The 22,133-nt window shown below is 31.5% G+C and overlaps 1 protein-coding gene across 1 annotated transcript in view; it reads right to left on the bottom strand.

Annotated features, from left to right (window-relative positions):
- LOC143199667 (sodium-coupled monocarboxylate transporter 1) overlaps nucleotides 1-20,715 on the bottom strand; it is a 156,932-nt gene extending 136,217 nt beyond the window's left edge. The window contains exon 1 of the mRNA XM_076409636.1: nucleotides 20,607-20,715. The gene's annotated coding sequence lies outside the window, so the exon portion shown is untranslated. The remainder of the gene's footprint in view (nucleotides 1-20,606) is intronic.
- Between the last annotated feature and the right edge of the window lie 1,418 nt (nucleotides 20,716-22,133).

Raw genomic sequence — 22,133 nt, 5'->3', positions numbered from 1 at the left:
AACTGTTTTGCAGATATGGCAAATGCATTATATAGAGTATGTAGTGATTAAATCTAGTTTTATCAAGAAAGATGTATACAGGTATTAATAATTAATAAAACAAACTAAGAAGATACACAATGATATCAAAATGTCTTTACAAGGAAACACTATACCGAAGGTACAAACGAAGTGTAAAAGGTAAATATGTTCTCTAATGAAAGTGAAATATATTATTTGAATATACAATTGTTAATTAGGTGAATTAGGCGGCCTCCAGGGGATACAACTAAAAACGCTCCTAGAACTCTAACTTATAGGTGCTATGCAAAAGAGTTTAATGTAAATATAATCAAACACAACCCTAATCTGCAAACTATTATAACTGTGTACTTAATTGTAGTTTTTAGTCCTTCAATAATATATGCAAAAGATTTACTATAATTTTAAAATAAATCATATTTAATAACAATATTTTTGTTTAAATATCTTATTTAGATTAGAATTTCGTTGAATGTCAAAGCCAAATTGAATTAAAAGAGTTGCTACGGTAACACTGAGACGTTTTGACGTCACAAGGAATTAAGGAATTAAATGTTTAAACCAAACTAAACCATTATGGACTGAAGAACGGGAGACCATCATAAAATGTAATTGTACCCTCCGTTAACTACAGAATTAAAACTGTCACTATAATAGTAAAAATGTGAGTATAAAAATGTTTTACGAGACGTTGACTCATAGCTTGTTCAAAAAGTACTTCAAAATTTTTCTGTGGTGGAAACTACAATGTTCTCCATATAAATATCATGAACACCATTTCAATATAAATACTTAAACTATATCTTCTAATTTTTTTCTGCAGATTGCTTGAAATATTCAATTAATAAAAAGAGCCCTTTATGCCACCTTATCCCTTTATCGCTTAACTTTTGCTGGGAATTTTATTACTAGTTGCACGTAACTTGTAATTAAAACTACATTATCCTGATAATTCTCTACAATCAAGAATAATATAACATCCAGCGATCACCTGAATGACGATCTACTTAATTTCACGTTATTGCCTACATATACTCCCGTCTTTTCCATCAGCTTTAATCCCCTTTAATCAGCTTGAACTTTGAGCTTCCATTAAAATCGTCTAGATAAAATATTATAACATTATGTTTTCGTTTTCCAATCATATCATCGTTTAGTCCCTACTTTAAGTTTTTGAAATATTTTTTTAAAATATTTTAATGTCTCTTTTTCGCCAACGAAGGTTTATCTGGATTGGACTTACAGTTTAACGTGGGCTCCAAACCACGGTCCTCGGCATTAAGTTTACCGACTGGAGAGTGACCGACTGATGATTTCAAAATGAATCATCCCAGAAGACATCCGGTCTTACCCAGCCTGGTTACCGGCGTCACTGGGATCATTTTCCTTGTCGGATTTTGCACTGTTGCCTAGGACAATCACAAATATTAGACGATCACAAATATAAGTTTACGACCATGCCACAGCAGGATTCGAACCCGCGACAATCCCAACAGTAGGGGGGCCTTTAAATTGCTGTCGCCTTTACCGTTGTGCTAGCCAAGTCGTCTTTTTTGAAATATTTTTTTAGTTTTATGAAAAATATTGGCTTTATAAATTAATTATAAATTCGTGGAATACTCAGATGGAGTCAATTAAAAATAACTCGATACAACAATACTACAAGATGCCCTTTGGAAAGGTGATTGCCATGAACAGGCGTTAATGTTAGTTGGCAATCGTTATACAGTTACTCGAAGAATTCCTTGGTAGCTGACGCTGTAAGGTAACAAAAGGTGGATTGAAGTTATTCAAGGACTCTTAAACATAAATTATTAAATTTAGGTAACACCCATGCTTTGAAAAACATCACTTGTCTGTGGATTCTTGGCGCAAGCAGGGCAGTTAAGTGTGTAAAAGCTCCAAAGGCAGACTGAAGTTGCTGTAAATTAACATAATTCATTGGAACATTCCTTTAGTCATTTTTTAGGAGGGAGTTTTTGTATCAGGACTGAATGGTGAGATGAGTAATACATCTAGACATAGGGATTATATGTTTGGATTATATTATAACAGAATAAAGTCCTCAGTAACATTTTTAAGGCCGCTCGACAAGTCTCCACTTCTTTGCATAAAATAAACTAATTTTTAAAGTAAGATAGGGTTAAATTTTCCTAAAAAAATAAAACGGCACATTTCATAATATTACCATAAATTGAACGCGAACCAACTGATACCCCAATATCAGGATAAGTCGAATATGCGATGTACTTCTCATAATGTGTGCGATGTACTTCTCATATGTCTGAATATTTCATAACTGGCCAAAAATTATTTATCATGTACGATAATTGGAAGCATTGTGGTACAAGAAATGGTGAGCTGTCACATGCATTTGTGATCGGTGTTAAAAAAACGTGATGCGTTTGGTAAAAGTGGAAGAAAACCTTTCATCGTGAGCTACTTTCACCTCTATAGTAAAGAACTGATCATATTATATCCGATAATTGACAGAGAATAACTCAGATTGATATATGAAGACTGTAGTTAGGAAGTATTGACATATCCACTGTGAACTATACAACAGGCTCTGCGGATCACATCGTTATTTCTTGTACGTTATCAATTTTCGAAAGTTAGTGAAAGTATCTAGGACAATATAATTGCTTTAAGTTTTTCAGAGATTGTACAACATATGGCTGAATAATACCATCGATATATCGGTATTATTTTAATGCTTGGTCCAAATACATCCATATCTAACTCGCATGCTTTCAAATCCTCATTTTTTTTCTTTTTGTTGCAGTATTGCACGAGCTATTTTATTAAAATCCGCATGGCTAAAGTATCAACAATTACAATCACATTCTTTTATTCTTATAGCATGTTGACTGTAATCTTCTCTTAAACTTAAAATTGAAAAAGCAAATACTGTAAATGATTGAAAATTAATTCACAATACATACATTTTATTTTTGTAATTTTATGTATTTTTGTTATAATTGCACTGGCAATATATATAAATGCCTACAGGTAAAATGCCAATTAAAAACAAAACTAATTTGTGTGGTAATGGTAAACATTATTATATGTTTTTCCAATTTGTTATCATAATGCACCTGTTTAAAAGGACATTTATTTTCCTTCTAAATGGGTTTTTATCACGATTCTATTATTGTGGATGCATGTTGTTCAGAAATGACATATTGCTTTATGTGTTTTGTACAAAAATAATATATAATACTCATTAGAGTATTTTTTGTAAGCATATTGTGGAAAGACGAAAATTGTAAAATAACAATGTTTCATTTGATATTATTATTGCAGTATTTAAAATATTGTTAAAAAAGGCATTTTGTAAGAGGCACTCGTTGGAGCAATCTGTGAAAAATGCTAACCTTTTGTATCTTTTGTTCTTCGAATCCTTTCTACGATTAGTAGGTGCATTTTATTACTTTTTCTGATGTTTTTATTAAGCCACTATATAACACTTAGTTCCCAATGGTTGCCTAAATTGTATTTGATATTCAAGACTATTAAAATTTTAATTTTTTCGTGAATCCACATTTTTGGATATTTATTAATAACATTAAAAGCTATTTCAACACACCGTAAATATGTTATTTGCAAGATATTTAATATGTCCACCAGGCACTTTCTTAATTTTTATTCACTGAGCACACCTTTCACTTTGGTTGATGACTTATTTTGTTTAAATTTACAGGTACTATTGTGAACATATTTAAAAATTAATATATAGGTATACATAATTTCTATAAAACAATGTAAATTCTAGGGTACAACGAATTTTGTTTGGTTTTAATTTTTAAATGTTTAGTTTGGAATTAAACAAGGTTTTTTTTGGTAGTATTTATACTTCGTTCATCGCTAATTATGATCTTTCTCCATCTCATCTGCTCGACAACTCCAAAAATAATCGACAGGATTACGCAGAACTTATTAAGAGACAGTTGAAATAGACAATGTCTGATTGATATGTCGGATGAGCCAGCTTTTTCTGCCTAAGCGTTTCCGTGGAGTTTGAAATATGTGACCTCTCGTTCGTTATGTAGTAAAATCATTTGATCGAATTTTTACTTCTATTGAGATTACAATTTGAAACTTACCTCACAATTACGAACGGGAATTGGACATGCCAAGACAAAATATTTGTCTACACTTCCTCATATTTACATGTATCAAGTAGATATAGCGTGTAGATATAGGTTACTAAACATGAATTTGTGTTTAACAAGGTGTCAAATATATGATTTATATCCAGACAAGATCCAATGTAGAAAAGAAGAAGAATTAGTAGAGGGCACTGTAATTTGTATCGAGGCTGCTCAAAAATGTATAAAATACCGAATAAACTATCTTTTATTCCCAAGCCATAAGATTAATTCGGTACCGTCCTGAATGATAAGTGATTTGTAACAGGTAATAGGCCCAGATTTCTCAGTATAAATGGCAAGAGGCAGTGGGCTGACGACGGAGTGTAAAAGTAGTGAAATGAAGGTTACGTAAAGTTTGAGTATATATATATATATATATATATATATATATATATATATATATATATATATATATATATATATATAATGAAACATCAGAAAACTAGAAACATGTGATTTTGAATTATCGTTAAGATAAAATAAATAATTACAAACGGGAAGCAACAGAGTTACCGGTAGGATAACGAGAAACATTGTAATCAATAGAGAAGAATTTTGTAACTCAACTGTGTATAACTTACAAGGTTAAGTGAAGGATTAGAAAATTAGAAATAGGGGGTCCAACAGCATTACAGGACCAGTGAAGCACTAGTATACTAGAAACATGGGTTCCGACAGAGTTACCGGTAGGATTAAAAAAAAGCTATTGAAACTGATGGACAGGAGTTTTCAAATTGCAAGGACCAGATAAGTACTAAAAACTAGAAACATGAAGTCCCACAGAGCTACAGTTAGGATAAAAAGATATTGAAACCAATGGAGAAGAGTTTAGTTGCAAAGTATTAGAATTTTGATATAAATATCAATTCAATAAAATAGGAAGATAAAGCAAATCATGCTGGAATCATATTCTTAATGGTATAGTTGTCTAAATATGTATGTCAGTAAACCAGAGGGTTTAATTACTGAAACAATATACCAACAATTAAATCAAGAATTGTTCGGGTAAACTATATGTAAGAAATTCATCAATTGTTGGCACATAATATTCAATGAAATGAAGAACAAGTTACAGTTGGAGAGATCAGATTATGGCTACTGTTTGCTCACAAAAGGTAGTAATTATTCGGTAATACTTAATGCTGATGTATTAATAAAAGGACAGTGGTAACAGTGGATTTAATGGAAAGTCCTTATGAAGTATAAGAAAAGTAGAATTCTTACTTGCAAGGGAACCAGAGGAGATAGAAGAGATTAAAGATTCATCAAAAACACATAATTTAACGGTTGCTTGATGAATTCAACGCAGAAGATTGCTACACCGATTGAAATTAATATTAACATCAGCAAAAGTGGAGAAATAATTTAAAGTGTACTACTATATAGAAGATTAAAATGCAGTTTTATATAAGTTTCGTTTGTTACAAGATCGTATCTAAACAGATAATTTTTTACAATTGATACACCGATGGAAGTTAAAATTAATATAGATGACGGAAGAAATAATTAAAGTTGTACTGAAAGTTATAGATATATTAGAAAATATTAGATAGATCAATAAAATTCGCATGGAAATTTCCAAAAAGAGTACTACAGTGGTATAAAAGACCATGGGCTAATATAAGGCGATAGCGGACTTGAAGGAACAATGTTTGGCAGCTCAAGAACAAACTAAATAATTTTTATTAAAAGTGGATAATGTTTTGGAGGCCACTTCTATGATTGTGTCTAAAGAAGGAAATTAATTGGTAACTTTCTTTATCACAAAATTGTGCAAACATATTCGATTAAATCATTAAGTAAAGTTAAATTCACACCATATTGTATGTAATAGTTTTGTTCTGGAAATTTTAACATATTTTTGAAATCTTTGTTTATAATATTAATTAGGCTAGTTGTTAGATACATTTAAATTGAGATGGGGTGTATATAAATATATGATTTATGTTGATAAAAGGGTCAATGTAGAAAAGAAGAAGAAGAATTAGTAGAGAGCGCTGTAATTTGTATCGAGGCTGTTCAAAAATGTGTAAAATATCAGAGATGTAAATAAAGTTTCTCTTTTGTTGATGTTATTATTTCCGTCCCGTTCCGAATCACAAGTGACTTGTAACACAAGGGTATTTTAGAGTACTTCTTGCTTTCAATTGGAAAAGATCTACAGTTAAAAGACATAAGAGGATAATAGTAGCATAGAGTGATGAATATATTAGCGATGGAACGTGGTAGGACTGGTTCCAGAGGTTCAAATCATATGATTTTGGCGTGGTAGACAAAAAGCGTTCCGAACCAGCAAAAAAGTTTGAAGATGCGGAAATGGAGGAGCCGGACACAGATTGTTCCCAAACTTAGCAAATATTACATTAGAAATTAAACAGCAAGCCAATTTCCTTCGATCAAAAGGGTTGGAAATGATTTAGAAAGAAAAACACTTAGTGTTAAGGAAAGAAACAAGGTTTTAAAAAATACAAAGTATTTATTCTCTTATTTGTATGGTGAAGAGAATATACGTATGGTGAATAGTGTTATGAAATTATTGGAGCTGGAATTGGATTACTGAATATTATACTTAGTTTTCTCTTATTTTGACGGCTGGTTGTACGAAGTAATTGATGAGAGCTTGTTTATGAATTTCTTCTCTGAAAAAATATTCTGCCTTTAAGAGTTGGTCTCTGACGAAAATCGCCCGCGCTCTTAATTTGTTGCTAATTGTTTTTTGATGCTAACTGTTTATTTGTTCTTGATTCTCAACACTGATCCTTGATCTACTCTTGACTGTTCTTTGATCAAACTTGATTCTTTACTCTAAATGAATCGCGATTTATTACTGAAGCATTACTGAAGCTCCTCTCTCGGGTTATTGGTGGTGGCTGTGAAAGTAGGTTCAAGGAACTCTTTTCTGCGAGCTCGATTCGTTAATATTTTCGGGGATTAATACGTGAGTTCATGTTTTCTTGTAGTTTTACGATTATTGCCACAATAAGGGGTCTTACATCAGGTCTACCTTCTTACACGATGCGTATAGCCCTGATTCCTGAACCTGATGCGATATGATTTGTGCTAGCCATGTATAATCTATTTCACATCGAGCTTTTTCTACTGACCTGGCTTCACCAGACATTGGATACAATATATATTTTATACTACTTCAAGTCATAATTCTTTTCAAATGTCACAAATATTCAAAAAATATGTAAATGGCATAATAAATTGGAGATATACACCTATCTAAATTATAGTTATTTAGTTAAAAATAAAGAATATATAAAAAAGCGTCACAGAGACGTTTGAAAGAAGAAGTGGAATGGAGTTCTTTTCACAAGCCAGTAACCGTTCTAATGGCAGATAAAATATATTTTTTGCATTTTGCAATAATGTAGTAACTAATAGAGACCAGGTAAGGAAGTATTACTGGCACGAGGTGGAGTACAATAAGTTTCCAAAACAGGTGAAATGATTATGGTAGATTGCGTGCAAACTAAACTTAAAAAAACTGGAATAAATGTGATGCTGGTACAAAATCCCTAATACTTGACAGTTATCTTGTCGAGATATGTTTTACGATCCCTAGCAGTTGCAACAAATATAGTTTTAAAGGTATTAATCATCGGCATCAACTTTTGTTAAGTGGAGGACATTTATTATTAGACAGTTTTTTAATGGATCAATGGTCACTATTGGTGACATTTTATAAATTAATATCTAGTTCGTAGCGTATCTTTTATTGCTTCTCTTATTTATTGCATAGAAAAGGCCTTCTAAGGTTTTTGAGAATTTATCGGAGCCATTTCTACATCCAATGATGGGGTAAGTTTCTTGGAAAATATAATATTCTCTCAGAATGGGGTTATATACGATATTTAAGCGTTAGCGTTATGATAAAGCCAGGGATCATCCTATGAATAATTCACATCTGAGATGTCCACAAAATAGTTTTGTAATTAAACATTGTTTAGTTCACTTCGTTGAATATTCTTAGTCATAAGAAGTGTTTACTGAATAGACATGTTAAATACTGTGAGTGACTGATTGCATTTGAGCCTAAATGAAGTTCAATTGTGAGTAACCAAGGCCCTTAAAAGCAAAAGATACGTCAGTTCGTGAATCACTGGCGTTCTTAAATACAAACCGAAGGGCTCTAATGGCAGTTCCCCTCAAGAGCTGTCGAAGAGGTTCTCTAATATAACTGGGATATACATTTGTCAGCACATATGACATTGTTTTTTCAATCAAATCGTATTTTGATTTAATTATTACAATGTTGGATACAAACGTATGTCTGTGTATTATATTTGAATTTTACTAGTTTGAAAAAAGTTTTAAAACTGTATAATCAATAAAATGGTAAACATGAGCGTGTCGGTTGTTTTTAGGTCACGGGTCTCATATCACCGAATACTTTTACATTAATAATTGATATAATATCTAAATTAGTCATGTAAAAGCTATCGGAGTGGTAATATATTTTTTTAATCTCAAATATATGTGCATTTGTTAATCATCTGTCGAGTCAATTGACTAGGGTAATGTTTACAACATATGCTTCAATATCTAATAAAAGTAATTCGTACATTTATAATATTATAATGTAACCTTGAGAATGAATGATAATTTATATTCTAGTACAAAAGAAATAAACATATGTGTATATTAATCACATTTGTTTTAAAGATTGTTATGTTCTAAAATCGATTTTTAAATTAATAGATTGAATTAGAGTCCAAAAAACGGATATTAAATGACATCAGTAACTAATAAAGGAGATATTAAGATCGTACATTAATGGATATATTATAGTAGCAAGAAGGCCATCCGATTTTACCCAGCTTGGTTACTGTTGGTCCGATTAACATCCGTGTTCGAGCGGAATTTAAACTAGCGACTATTGCAGCATTAGAAAGGCGTTTCTTCACTATTGCGGCTTCCACGCTGGCTTTTCGAATATGTTGTAGGATATAAATAATTTATTGAGTTCTTTAGAAAATAATTTCCCTGAATAACTATAATAACTGATAATAAAGTATGCATAAATATCATGCCAAACTGTAATTCACCTAGCTTGTAATTCATAGCTTAGAAGTTTTTAAAAATTAGAACATATTCAGGAAGAAAGTAAGATTAGATGAATGTCACATGAATTATAACTAATATATAATGAACTCTAACAAGCATAACTGCATAACTCTAACTGTAAAGATAACAGTGATTTGCAAAAAAATCTAAGAGGTTAACTTATTAGGTTTTGTGGACATGGGACATAGGGCCACACGTTTCTTGACACATTGGGTAACTAGGTTAAATGAGTTATTTTATTCAAATAAAAGTGAATAGATTTAAAATATATTTTTATTTACAATAGAAGAATATGGAAGGCCTCTTAATGGAATATGGAAGGAAGCTTCAGCTCCAATTCTTTAATGTGCTGGTGAAATCGTTCATCTTGTTCCTTACTCAGTTCTCCTAAATTTTCCAGAAATAAGTGTAGATGGAAATAAGAAAGTGTACTTTCAGAAACATTAGGTAACCTAAAGTTCTTTTGACGATTTGTTTGTAGTTAGGATATTTATAGATCATTAAAAAATATGCCAAAGTCCACCTTAAAAGCAATACACCTTCTGTTTTGACAGCACTTTTATTTGGCGATCCGTGATGGTCGTGATGATTTGTGTGTTAGTCATAAGCTGCCTAATGCCTGGTCCGACGAGAACACCTTCCTTCACTTTTGCTTCTGAGAGGTCTGGAAACTATGAAGCTATGCAATTGAAGAAATCTCCAACTTTCGGATATGATTTTACTAATTGCCTCATCAGTTTATGTGCAGTGGTGGTAAAAGAACAGTAATAGCTGATTCTCAGTCAACTCTTCCAATCATGGTCTTCAATCAAGTTCTTGTTGATTTCTTGGAAGTGTGTGGAATGGCCTAGAAGCAAATAAAAACCACCGTTGTGAAACAGAAAGGAATTAAGGATTATTTTTGATGAGTCTATAAAAAGACGCGATTAAGCTGAATCGTAATTGTCCTGACTTCTAGGAATATTTTCCATATTATTTTCGTTTTCAGTATAAAGTACATACACAAACAGATTTTTTGTAGCGGACCTGTGTAGCGAAAAAAGCTAGGACATGCATCAATATCTGGGACAACCGAATAACTAGGGATTGAAAAATCTCTTGAAGTTTGGGGTATATGGAACATCATCATCAATAGAAATTAATTTTCCATTAATTTGAATTTAAAATAAAAATTTTACAGATACATAAGTTGTTTATAAAACACTTTCGAGTGCCACTATCAAGATGTTTGTAAAACTGTCATATATCATATTATCATTGTGACTGCGATTTGAGTTTACCATCGTGATTTTGAATAAGAACAAGAGAACAATAACAATAGTTTTTGTTTCGAAATCGACCAACAATTTTAGCGTCAGTGTCTTAGGATATAAAAAGTCAACAGGAAATGTTGGTTATAAATAAACGCCAAACTAGGAAATCATTAACTCAGAGTATCCATGTAAACTTCTGGATCAGTTATATACACAAATTTTTTAAAAAGTGCCGATCTATAGATGAAGAATACTATTCTCTATAAAAATAGGCACACAGCTCAAATCATAGTAAAAACTAACGAGATAAAGTAGTAATTGCCTTACTATATAGTTAATTCAAAAGGTAAAAGATCTCTGACTTGCTGTCTTCTTCGATTGAAAAGGATGCCTTTTTGGAAAACGATTTATCTAACAATGAGTTAATAGCAGTCATAGAGGGACATTTCATAGGCTTGCTGGAAAATCACTAAAATGATGAGATCCATTGAAATACACTGGATCAAAAGTGATATGTTTTAACGGCGCATAAAAAGATAAACGATTCTTAATAAGTAATACGTTAGATATTTTTAGTGTTAGCCTGTCGAGATATTAACGGTTCCGATGTATCCTGGTGCTTAAGCAAATTACAATCAGAAATATAGGGAAAATGAATGTAAATTTAAATAATAAGAAATATCCTAAGATTGAAAAATATACCAAGTTGAATGATATCTTGATATTATTTTGTGTTATACGCCAATCTCTCCAATGTATCAGGGAATTATTTCATCTATTATCATTAGTGCTCCTTACTGCATAGATGGGTTGGTTGACTTGATAATTCTCTAGACTAGATTTACTCCCTAATATCTGGCTACTCTACTTTTACCCAATATAATCTATGTAAATAAGAATTACCGAAAGTATGTAAGCGCTGTTTGGGTAATTTTTTTGTTGTATTTGTAATTGTTAGGACAAGATTTGTATAAAAAAATTGATGTGAAAAATTTGAGTTAAAAAACTCCATAAAAAAGGTGAGTGAGTGGGTAAGATTGAAAACAGTAGATAATAGGGAGATCTTCAAGAATATTGACAGAATTTGAAATATTAACATTGTGGAGTTGTTCACTTTCACTAATATTCTAACATAGCATTAGCTGTTACATGTTGACTTACTTTTTGTGATCTTCATATTATACATGTTATTTTCAAAAATACCAGTAATAGTAGACTATAGGATTCACTGTAATATTGTAGGGTTATTTATCTCTCAATAGTTCTAAATATTAGATTTATTTCATTATTAAGATAGTGGTAGCAGTCTGGCGTAAAAATACCGATATGTGTACGCGTTGATTGATATCGAAAGTTTTTCAGAATATTTATGCAAATTGTCAAAACCATGCTTGATTGAGCAAACGGAACAAGTGAGGGAGGAAAGATAAGCATATAGATAATTTCAGCATAAAGATTCAGAGTCAAATTCAGGACCAAATACATTGACTTAAGCCGATCGATTCCATTATCGACCGATCAAAATGAAGTCATCACTTATCCAGCCTGAATTCCTAAATTTATTGAGTTCAACAATTTATAGCTCAAGATTGTCTCGGTGATAGTCATAGTGCGCTATCTTGATGAACCAAATCTATGCAATGGAGCAATACTCGCTTTTAAGAAGTTGATGAGCAACGTAATTGAAGCAACTATAGCTTTGTAGCAACAAATAACTTTCCTTTTGGATTTAAGCTTTTTCTGGTTCCGGTTTTTCCGCATTCGACGTGAAATCAATAAATCACAAGGTTAATCGCTTGAAATCTGTCGAATCTTCTTTATATATTTATCCATTTAAGGAAAATTTTGCTTCCGTTTTTGAGGCAAACGGGGGCACCGGGAGGCTTGGAATTTGGCACGATTAAAGCTTATATGGAGGAATAATTTTTAGGCCTAATATTTTTATGTAATATACTCTTCCAATAAATATATTTCATTCAATCGAAATACGTCCAAATCACGCACTCAGCAATAGCCGTGACATCGGTGACAATATAAACAAACAAATAATTTAGGTGCTGCCAGATCCAACTCTTATACAGTAGATTATTCGTCGTTTCGGTTGTACGTAAATCAACCATTTTGATTCAGAAAATAAATCACTACATTTTACATTTGGAACGATGTTAAAACTGAAAGTGAGTTTGTTAAAGCATTGTTAAGCGAAGCTGTTTAATTCTAAGTTTAAAATTTTGTGTACATTTCGGTTATTCCTATATTGTTAGAACAATTACAGGGTTATGGCAAGTTTGTTTAAAAAATGACTATGAATACTATGAACATATAATGTGATAATATACATTTCTTGTAGAGCTAACCAATTTATGCGTCTGCTTTATCGGAAGCAGTATATAGCAGTGAAAGGAGAACCAGACATGTGCGAAAATTTCATCCCAATAAATATTAACAAGAATCGTCTAAGCCGGCTTGGTGGAGCTAGGACGGTCCTCCTACTGTTGCGATAACCGCGGGTTCGAATCCTGCTGGGGCATTTTCGTAAATTTATATTTATGATTGTTTAAAATGTGTGATTATCCTAGGCAAGACTATAAAATCCGACAAGAAAAATGATCCCGGTCACACCAGTAACCAGGCTGGGTAAGCATGGATATCTTCTGGAATGATTTCTAAAGTTGGTTACTCGCCAGTCGGTAGGCTTAATGCTGAGGACCGTTCGGAGCCCACGTTAGACTGTAGGTCCAGTCCAGATAAACCCATAGTTGGTAAAAGGTGACTATAAAATATATTAAAAAAAACAAAAATCATCTGTCCCCTTTGTTTACAAGATATTAGGTTTTGCAACCAGCTTTTGATTTAATTTGATGTTTGGTGAACAAAAAACAGCTCAGAAATATTTTTTCGTGCTTAAGGACTCATAGTAATCGATATGGTTCTGGAGACATAGTATATCATATTACTAGAGGTAATTCTAAAGGTTAAAAAGATTTTTTTGTAAAGTTTAGTGGTATTAACTTTCGATTCATTTCAGGCTTCATAAGTACATGCATTTCTTAACAAAGCAGTAACCCAATATTGAAGGTAATAAATACATTAATATCTGCAGCGTGAGTTAAAATTAATTACTCATTTGTTATAAATTATACTTTTAATCAGTCTAGTGTATTTATTTTCCTTGCAATAAGATATAATCTATATTAGGTGAGCAATATGTATAACAGATAAAGACTGTATGAATACATATATGTGGTAATGAAAATATGCAGCAGTTGAAATGAAACTAATTACATAATTTGCATAAATAGGACACAAGAGAAACATAAGAAATTATGTATACTATAGCTTTCCTTAAACATTTGAAAGCATTGATAAATATTAGGGTGTTTAAAAATTAATGCTATAATATTTGTAACTATATGGCATTTTATTCATTGAAGATTGTATCAATTATTTTGATAATTTACTTTATAGATCTATGTTTTGAAATATCAATAGTTCATTCAATTATTCTAAATACATTTTTAATTTGTAAAAAATATTGTTATTACCTAAATGTGTTGGTTATTAATTTGATATTCATGATAAAGTTAAAAATAAATTTCAAAATTGTTTTATTTGTATAATCTCTTTTAATATATAAACTTATATCTGATGCTCTGAAGATGTTATAGTTCTGAAAATAACCTTGCTTCTGATACCTTGTTATAATGTTCAGTGGTTATCTATGAAAATTAGATTTAATTAAATGTAAAAAGTATTATTGAGTTCTTGAGATAGTTTGCATATGTTTTAATATACATTTTTATGTTATATACGTAAATATTATATGCGTATTATAAATTGTTTGGTGACATATCTTTTTTAAATTATTCTCATTACTCTACTATGAGAGAAACACGATTAACTTTATAAATTGTGGTCAAATTTCAACCACAGGTCGATCACTAGTATCACATATCGGCAGTTGTACGTTTCGGCAATGTATATGTATAAGTCTAAAATTATGGTGCATTACAAAGCATTGGAATAAAGTATGACCTAAAATAATCTATTGTCATTTTATTTAATTACATGGTGGTACAGTATAGAGATTTGGCTTAACTTTCATGATTAGTATACCCTTGCTAAGTTGGGCTAGTCAGCTAATAATATATATAATTAGAACAAAGTGTTCTATGCGTCAGACGAAACTTTTAATTCAATTCACACCGAATTATTGTAAAAAAATTACAACAATTATATTTTTTGGGCTCCGAACCACGGTCCTCAGCATTAAGCCTACCGACTGGCGAGTGACCAACTTTAAGAATCATCCCAGAAGACATCCGGTCTTACCCAGCCTGGTTACTGGCGTGACTGGGATCATTTTCCTTGTCAGATTTTACACTCTTGCCTAGAATATTCAAAAATTTTAAACTATCACAAACATAAATTTACGACCATGCCCCAGCAGGATTCGAGCCCGCGGCTATCGCAACAGTAGGAGGACCGTCCCATCACCTTTACCACTGCGCCACCAAGCCGGCAGAATTATAATTTCAATGATGTTTATAGTTTCCATATAATAAATATAATCTAAAATTTAATCTGAATCATCATTTCAACTATAATATTTATGTATAAGCAAGTAAAAGGTTCAAAATCACTGTTATTTATTTATATTTTTTGTCCTACCAAAGTTGTTCGCCGATAATATTTTAATTTGATATGAAAATGTTGTTATGAATTTTGAATAAATTACATATATTCGTTAATATATAACCGTTATATTTTGTTTGTTGGTTTCACAATAACATAACGCTGAAGGTGATCAATTATTTATCATGCAAATATATACGTGTTGCAATCCTTACGACCACCATCACGCTTCGACTTTATAAATGACTGACCTTTTTTTGCTCTTAAATCAACGTTTACTCAGCGGTACATTTACTATTTTTCTAAGTAGGAAACCGCGTAGATAGGACGAAAATAATTATAGCAATTATTATTATATTACATTGAAACAGGCAGACGTTCCCCAAAAAAAAGATGTTCGTGTTTAACTCGTCATTTTCTGTGTTAATTCTCAAAAATAAATATAGAAGTAAATTGGCGTTGTGCCTGTCCAAAGAATTCAGTGTTACCTTTTTTTAAGTAACAATTTCCTCAAAAACATTCTTATTTTAACATCGTATTTTTTATTTTCTGAAACAGTAGCAGCAGTTAATTAATTAATATTGATGAACATTGATCTAAGACAATCGCTACTTGCGTGTTTATATTTGGTTATAGAAGCTGAGACAGCAACTAATATGTTATAGAATATATTATAAATCAAAGAGATGCTTTAACGTTGTAGTATATAAGTGTAGTTTATTTATTATGTCTTCTACTTCTGTGGTATATCTCTGACGCTCATCAAATGAAGACGCCACCAATTAATAGAATGTTAGTTCCAGCAGCGGAGATCTTATTTTATTTCTAAGATTTACAGTGAAAATAAAACACGTTGATTGGTCTTGTTTAAATGTAAAAATAGGATCAAGTTATTTTGATATGAATCTTTGGACACATACTCATCGATTTTTCTTATCATCAATTGTTTCAGTCGACAACTCATAATCCAGGTCTAGCATTCTTTTTTACGAAGAAACCAAAATGGTGGGTCGCTTTCTTGACCGCTTTTTTGAATTTTGAAGAAGGGTATACGCATTATATTAAGAACGTGACGTTTATATTCTACTTTTCTTGTGCAAATTAACATGTAAGAGACGATAAGTGATTTCTGATAAAAATGTACTGCTCTGGCTTTACGCTTACTTGTGATATTGATCAATGCTTTCAAGATGCTTTTTTGCTGGCGTGTTTACTATGCGTACTTTGCGTCGACAGTTCTATTTTGCAGTAAGACGAATATGTTCTTTATACGATTGTTGATTAAATGATGATAATTTTCCCCTACAATAAGGTTGATTACCTTGTGCCATACTGGTTTGAGCAACGACTCTACTTTAATACGATTTATTGATGATTGATGCTGTCATTTTTAAAGATGCATCGCAACCATTATCCCTAAGGCCCTTCAATTACCTCGTGGTGGTTGAGAAGAATAAGCCGAAAACCTTTTCTTGCAGTTCGATTTGGTGTTGTTTCTAAAGAAGAAAAAACTTATCGAACGTGAACTTTTTCGATAAAAAAACTAAGCCTTAATTTCACAAAGAATTTTAAATAGGGTAATAAATTAAACACTTAAAACTATTTGCATATACTAATCCTTTATATAATATTGGTCAAATATATTAAGTATAAAGAGCTGTTAAATAACTTAGCATAACTATCAAATTTGATGGATTTAACATTTTTCTACATAAAATAACAGTTTTTCTTTTGAAATACTAATAAGGCTAATGGTGGAATTGTTCAAAACTACATTTATGACATTCATTACATTCGTTGTTTGATACCAAACATTCATATCGAAGCTTATGAAATACTTTATAAATTTACGGTGATGTCCAATTATCTATTTCGGATTCAACGATTTAAATGGGTTAAAGGAGTAATAAATGACAAAGAAAGGTCTGGAGGATCAAAACCGTTGGAAGGGCAATAAATTAGAAGGCTTATGCGATGAAAACCTAACTCAAACCCCCAAAGAAATGTTAGACAATTTACCGGCCAAGTCTAACACTCAACAACTTATCAATTAATTGAAAAAATTTAACGATGTATTTAGCAGGAAAGAGCAACAAAAAAGAGTAACAGAGGCAAAGTCATCTTCTTGTATGATAATATTTGGCTTCACGTTGCAAGATTTGTGATGCTTACGCTGTTGTGCCAGCCCAGCGTACTGATCAGGCATAGTGACTTCTGATTACCATTTTTTTTATTTTGATGAAGCATGGGCTTGGCTGACATACTGCTCATTGCTACCAAATCGTGTCATTGGATAGATGACAAAATGATGGAAAATATTTTGAACAATATTTCAGAGTGCTGTCTATAACATTGTCAATTGGATAAAGAAATAACTAACACTTGAGCATGCTACCAGATAAGTTGAAATTAAGAGAGCAAAAATTGGAAAATACGAATGGAACTTAGCTATATAATGTAAACGCTGAAGTAACAAAAATTAATTGCTTTTAATACATATCGTTCATAATTGTCTGAATGAGAAATTTTTGCACCACCAACAGAGCCAAAAGACGATATATTTTTAACCGACTTCGAAAAAGGAGGAGGTTTTATGTCCAGCTGTATATATTTTCTTAATGAAAGTTCGGCGATTTCTCCGTCAATTATGGACATAGAGTAATCGAAATGCAACTCAATAGAGGACTCTGGTGCAAAGTTTCGCACTGCCCAACATCCAGAGGGCGCATAATTGGCCACTCAAGTAATTTCATTGGTCAATTTAAATCTCCATTATAGCCACCTGTAACAAAAATATTTTACTGCGAGGGTATTTGATTGGCTCATTACTAATGCTTGGCACGTGACAGCCTTGACGTAATGTTTAATTGACCAATGAAATTTAAATAAAAATCTTTTTTTTCTGAAATAAATTTACTAAATAAAGATCAATTAAATATAAATATAATATAAATATAAATATAGCTATAAGATATGTAAATATTAGATACATACATACATACATATATATATATATATATATATATATATATATATATATATATATATATATATATATATGTATGTATGTATATAAAACCATAAGCAAAACTTTGGTACATTGCAAATCAATTATCTCTTCGGCCTTTTTCCTTTTTCATATTTGTCTAGTGCCATCAATTTAATCTATTAGATATCTATTATGGTTTTACCCAAAGGTATATAGCACGCCTTATTATTTGTTATATTCGATCTGGAAAATCATTATATAGTGTACTATAGGTTACAATAGGTTTTGAATTTACCGTTTTTAAAGATATTTCACAAAAATATTTTATATTATCGACGTGGCAATATTGGGGTATAAAATAAAAGAGGTTAAAAGAGCCCTACTGACAGTATAATAAAACAATTTTCTGGGGCATAAGATATTGCCTTGACTCGTTTATTCATATATGAACATCTGGAATTGAAGTTAGAGTCATCCCCCGCTAGAATAGAATGTGAATTAATTAACGAGCCTTTATATTCATCTTCACAATTTCCTAAAGGCCAATGAGATGAAAAATATTAGTTTAAGTTAAGCGTTCCAAATGATTTCTAGAACATACTAGCCGAGAATGTATATCCTGAATCCATTAACTAGATCCAAAAAAATCTATCTTGGTTAAATAGCCTTAAGCCAGTAGATTTATATCGATAATTACACTTTGTTTCTTTAATGAAAAGAACCCCTCAAGGTAGTTATTAAATTGATGACACTTTAACAAATTTGTTGTTACTTGAGCAATAAATTTTACACCAAAATCCTCTCTTAATAATCTTAAAATCTTCTCTTAATAGATTTGCACTGAGGAGCAATTATTTTGTTGAAGCTGCAACTATTGATTCAAGAAGAAAGGTAAATAGCGGTTTGCTTAGCTTCTTTCGGAAAGGGATTAATTTCTAAAATTAAAAAAAATGAATATTTGATGTTAATGACATCCAAATACTTCTTCAAACAAAAACGATTCTGCAATTCTTTACTATCTGTGCATCCGGGTACACAACACTTCCTAGAACGATAATTCACTTTACTTTTTGTACTACCGACTTATATATACTAATGAACTAATAATTTAATCTCTAAATGCACTATTCCTTATGTCAGCCATACTGAAAATGGCACTCAAAATAAATAAATAACAAACGTACCATAGAAATAAAGTGACCCAATCAGATTCCGTCGCGGCTTATAGCGTAGCGATTAAAGCAAGTAATTAGTTAAACGTAGCGACATCTAGATGTTGGACGACGCGAAACATTTTCCCAAAACTTCCTATAAGGTTAAATTTCAATTTATCTGTGATTATGGACCGATTTTCAAAATTCTTTTTTATTCGAAAGAGTGCACTTCCGAAGTGGTCCCATTGGAACGCAAAATTAATGATATAATACACAACATTAAATTACCGACAAAACATATTTAATTTGTTGCTCGGCACCGACTTCAAAATGATCATTTGGTAGTGATTAAAATAATATTGCAAATTAATAAATAGGTTTAGGTAGGTATTAAACTAAATTGTGTATATATAGTAGAATAGAAAATACATGTAGTAAATAGGTTAAATAAGTTTTTTGGTTATTTTTATTTAGTTGTCACAACAACGATTATTATGTACATATTTTATTTAAAAACGTAAAAATCTAAGGTTGATTATTTTTTAATTTTTAGTCTGTCCTTATTTATGTTTTGAGTCGGTTCAATATGTTTACTAAATATATAGTTACAAGATCGAATCTACGCTTCTTGGAAGATTGTTAGCTTATGATAGACAAAACATTAAATAATATACATTAAAACAATTCATCTGACTAAAGTTACGATGTTAAATAATTAAATTACTACTATAATATAATAAAAATGTAATAGTTTTTAATTAAATTTTAAATTATATTTGAGTACTGCAAATTTTCTTTATCTTTTTCTTCTTCTTTATCAAATAAAAAAATGTATTGTGTTAAAAAATATAAATAATGTTTAATAAAAGAAGCGATTTAATATTTACAGTTAATATGGAGGTATGACTGTATATATAAAATTATTTGTTTAAATTGCACTCCAATATTATTATAATAATTAATTGTATATTCCCATATATTCCCCTAACATCAAGTTCATAAAACTTGTTTAATTTCCACTTAATATTATATAAGTATCGACCGTTAATTTAAATAAAATACTTTTGTTGTTCGATGACTAATATCCTGATATTCGTTATATCATTTGTAGCATTTAAACAATACAATTAAATGTCCCTCGGAGAACATTAGGAACAATCGATATCTCGTCGCATACTAACCACGTAGATTCCTTTAAAATATGATAATTTGTATCTCCGTCCAGATACCATCGAGCAAAAACACACCATGATTACATATGCCGGTCTCATAGACAACATAATTCCACTTTCCATTCCATCATGTATTAATGATTCACGCAGCTTACCTTCCACGGTCATTGCCGAGATGCAGCAGCGGCGGCAACGCCAGAAACCGGTGAAAAAGAAAAAGATGAGGATTCGCACGTACGTGGGGGCACTCCGCGTCAAGGTCGCCTTTGGTCGGGACCCGATTGTCGGGAGAAGGGGAGCCGAAGACGAGGGAACACGTGAAAACAAAAACAAAAGCCGTATAAAACGTCGGGAATCGATACGTGATGTGAACTTCGTCTGCCTACACTGATGCTTGTGGTCGACTTTGGCGTACCGTGACCGAGTATGGTAGGGTTTCTGTAGGTGTTCGATGGTGTGAGTTTATTGTTGAACATTCTCCGTTCAGAATAATTTCAGCGCGATATTATTATTTTTTTACTAAAGTTCATCTATACAGAATTAGGCTGAATAGAACTCTACCATATGTACATTTTATAGATGTTTTATAATAATTGTAGCGACGCAAATTTAATTATTTATACTTGGGGCAGTCGTGTAACTTTAAGTTTACGTTAATTGTAGAATTCTTTCGGTTGTATAGTTAACGGGTCTAATTTTTTAGACCATTAACTGATGTTGTTAATATTTATAACATGGGAAAATAATTATGGCTTGATACAAAATATAACATCGCATTGTATTGGACGGATGGTGGAATTAACCAAGCAACAAAGGTATCAAGTAAAGAGAACATACGCGTTCAACAAAGAGGAATCCCATCGGCTCGTTGACGAGTTTTTCTGATAACGGGGGTTCACATACCGAGGATGGACGAAACGTGTCGGAAGTTAGACCTGGAAGAGGACTCCTTATTGCGCCTATAACCATAAATATCAAGAAGACCCGAAATCGTGGAATTTTCGGGAATTCAGAAACGCACATGTTTTATCAGCGTGAGAAGTTCCTAGCTGGAAAAGTATTTCCCACCCCGATATTCTCGGCGAATCGGGGTACAGAAAAGGGGTTGTTGGACCAGCCTTGTCCACCACCACCAAGAACCCGGGGGAGGAGCGTCAGCGATAAAACACTGTGCATCGACATCGAGATGACAGTTTTTTGCATCGAAAACGAAGAAAAAGTTGAAATAAGAAGAAGAAAGTATTGTTGAGAGAGTGTTGTTGAGAATGGAGAAGAAAAAAGAAATTAAAGAAGGTATTGACATGATTGGTTGAAGAAAGAATTGAAATGAGCATTGATTGAAGAAAACATTTAAGTAACAATTGTTCCAATAACAAGTATTCCTGTCTATAATAGCCAAGCCCAGACCAGTTCTCACTAAGTACATTCGATTCAATTAATAATATATATATATATATATATATATATATATATATATATATATATATATATATATATATATATATATATATATTATTAATTTAGAAGTATAATTTATAACCTTGTTTTCTCTCACGCATCTCGACAATAATAGAATAGAAATTATAAAAATGTACTTTTATTTTTAATTTTTTTTACACAAGTAATGAAGATAGAGTTTTGTAAAATAGGAAAAAATGTGAGTACTGTTTTGCCTAATAGGC

Source organism: Rhynchophorus ferrugineus, unplaced genomic scaffold, assembly GCF_030347505.1.
Source record: "Rhynchophorus ferrugineus isolate W39M unplaced genomic scaffold, kcgeb_rfMv2 rfM7, whole genome shotgun sequence".
In the NCBI taxonomy this organism is placed as follows: Eukaryota; Metazoa; Arthropoda; class Insecta; order Coleoptera; family Curculionidae; genus Rhynchophorus; species Rhynchophorus ferrugineus.
This window is presented reverse-complemented; position numbering and strand designations above follow the sequence as displayed.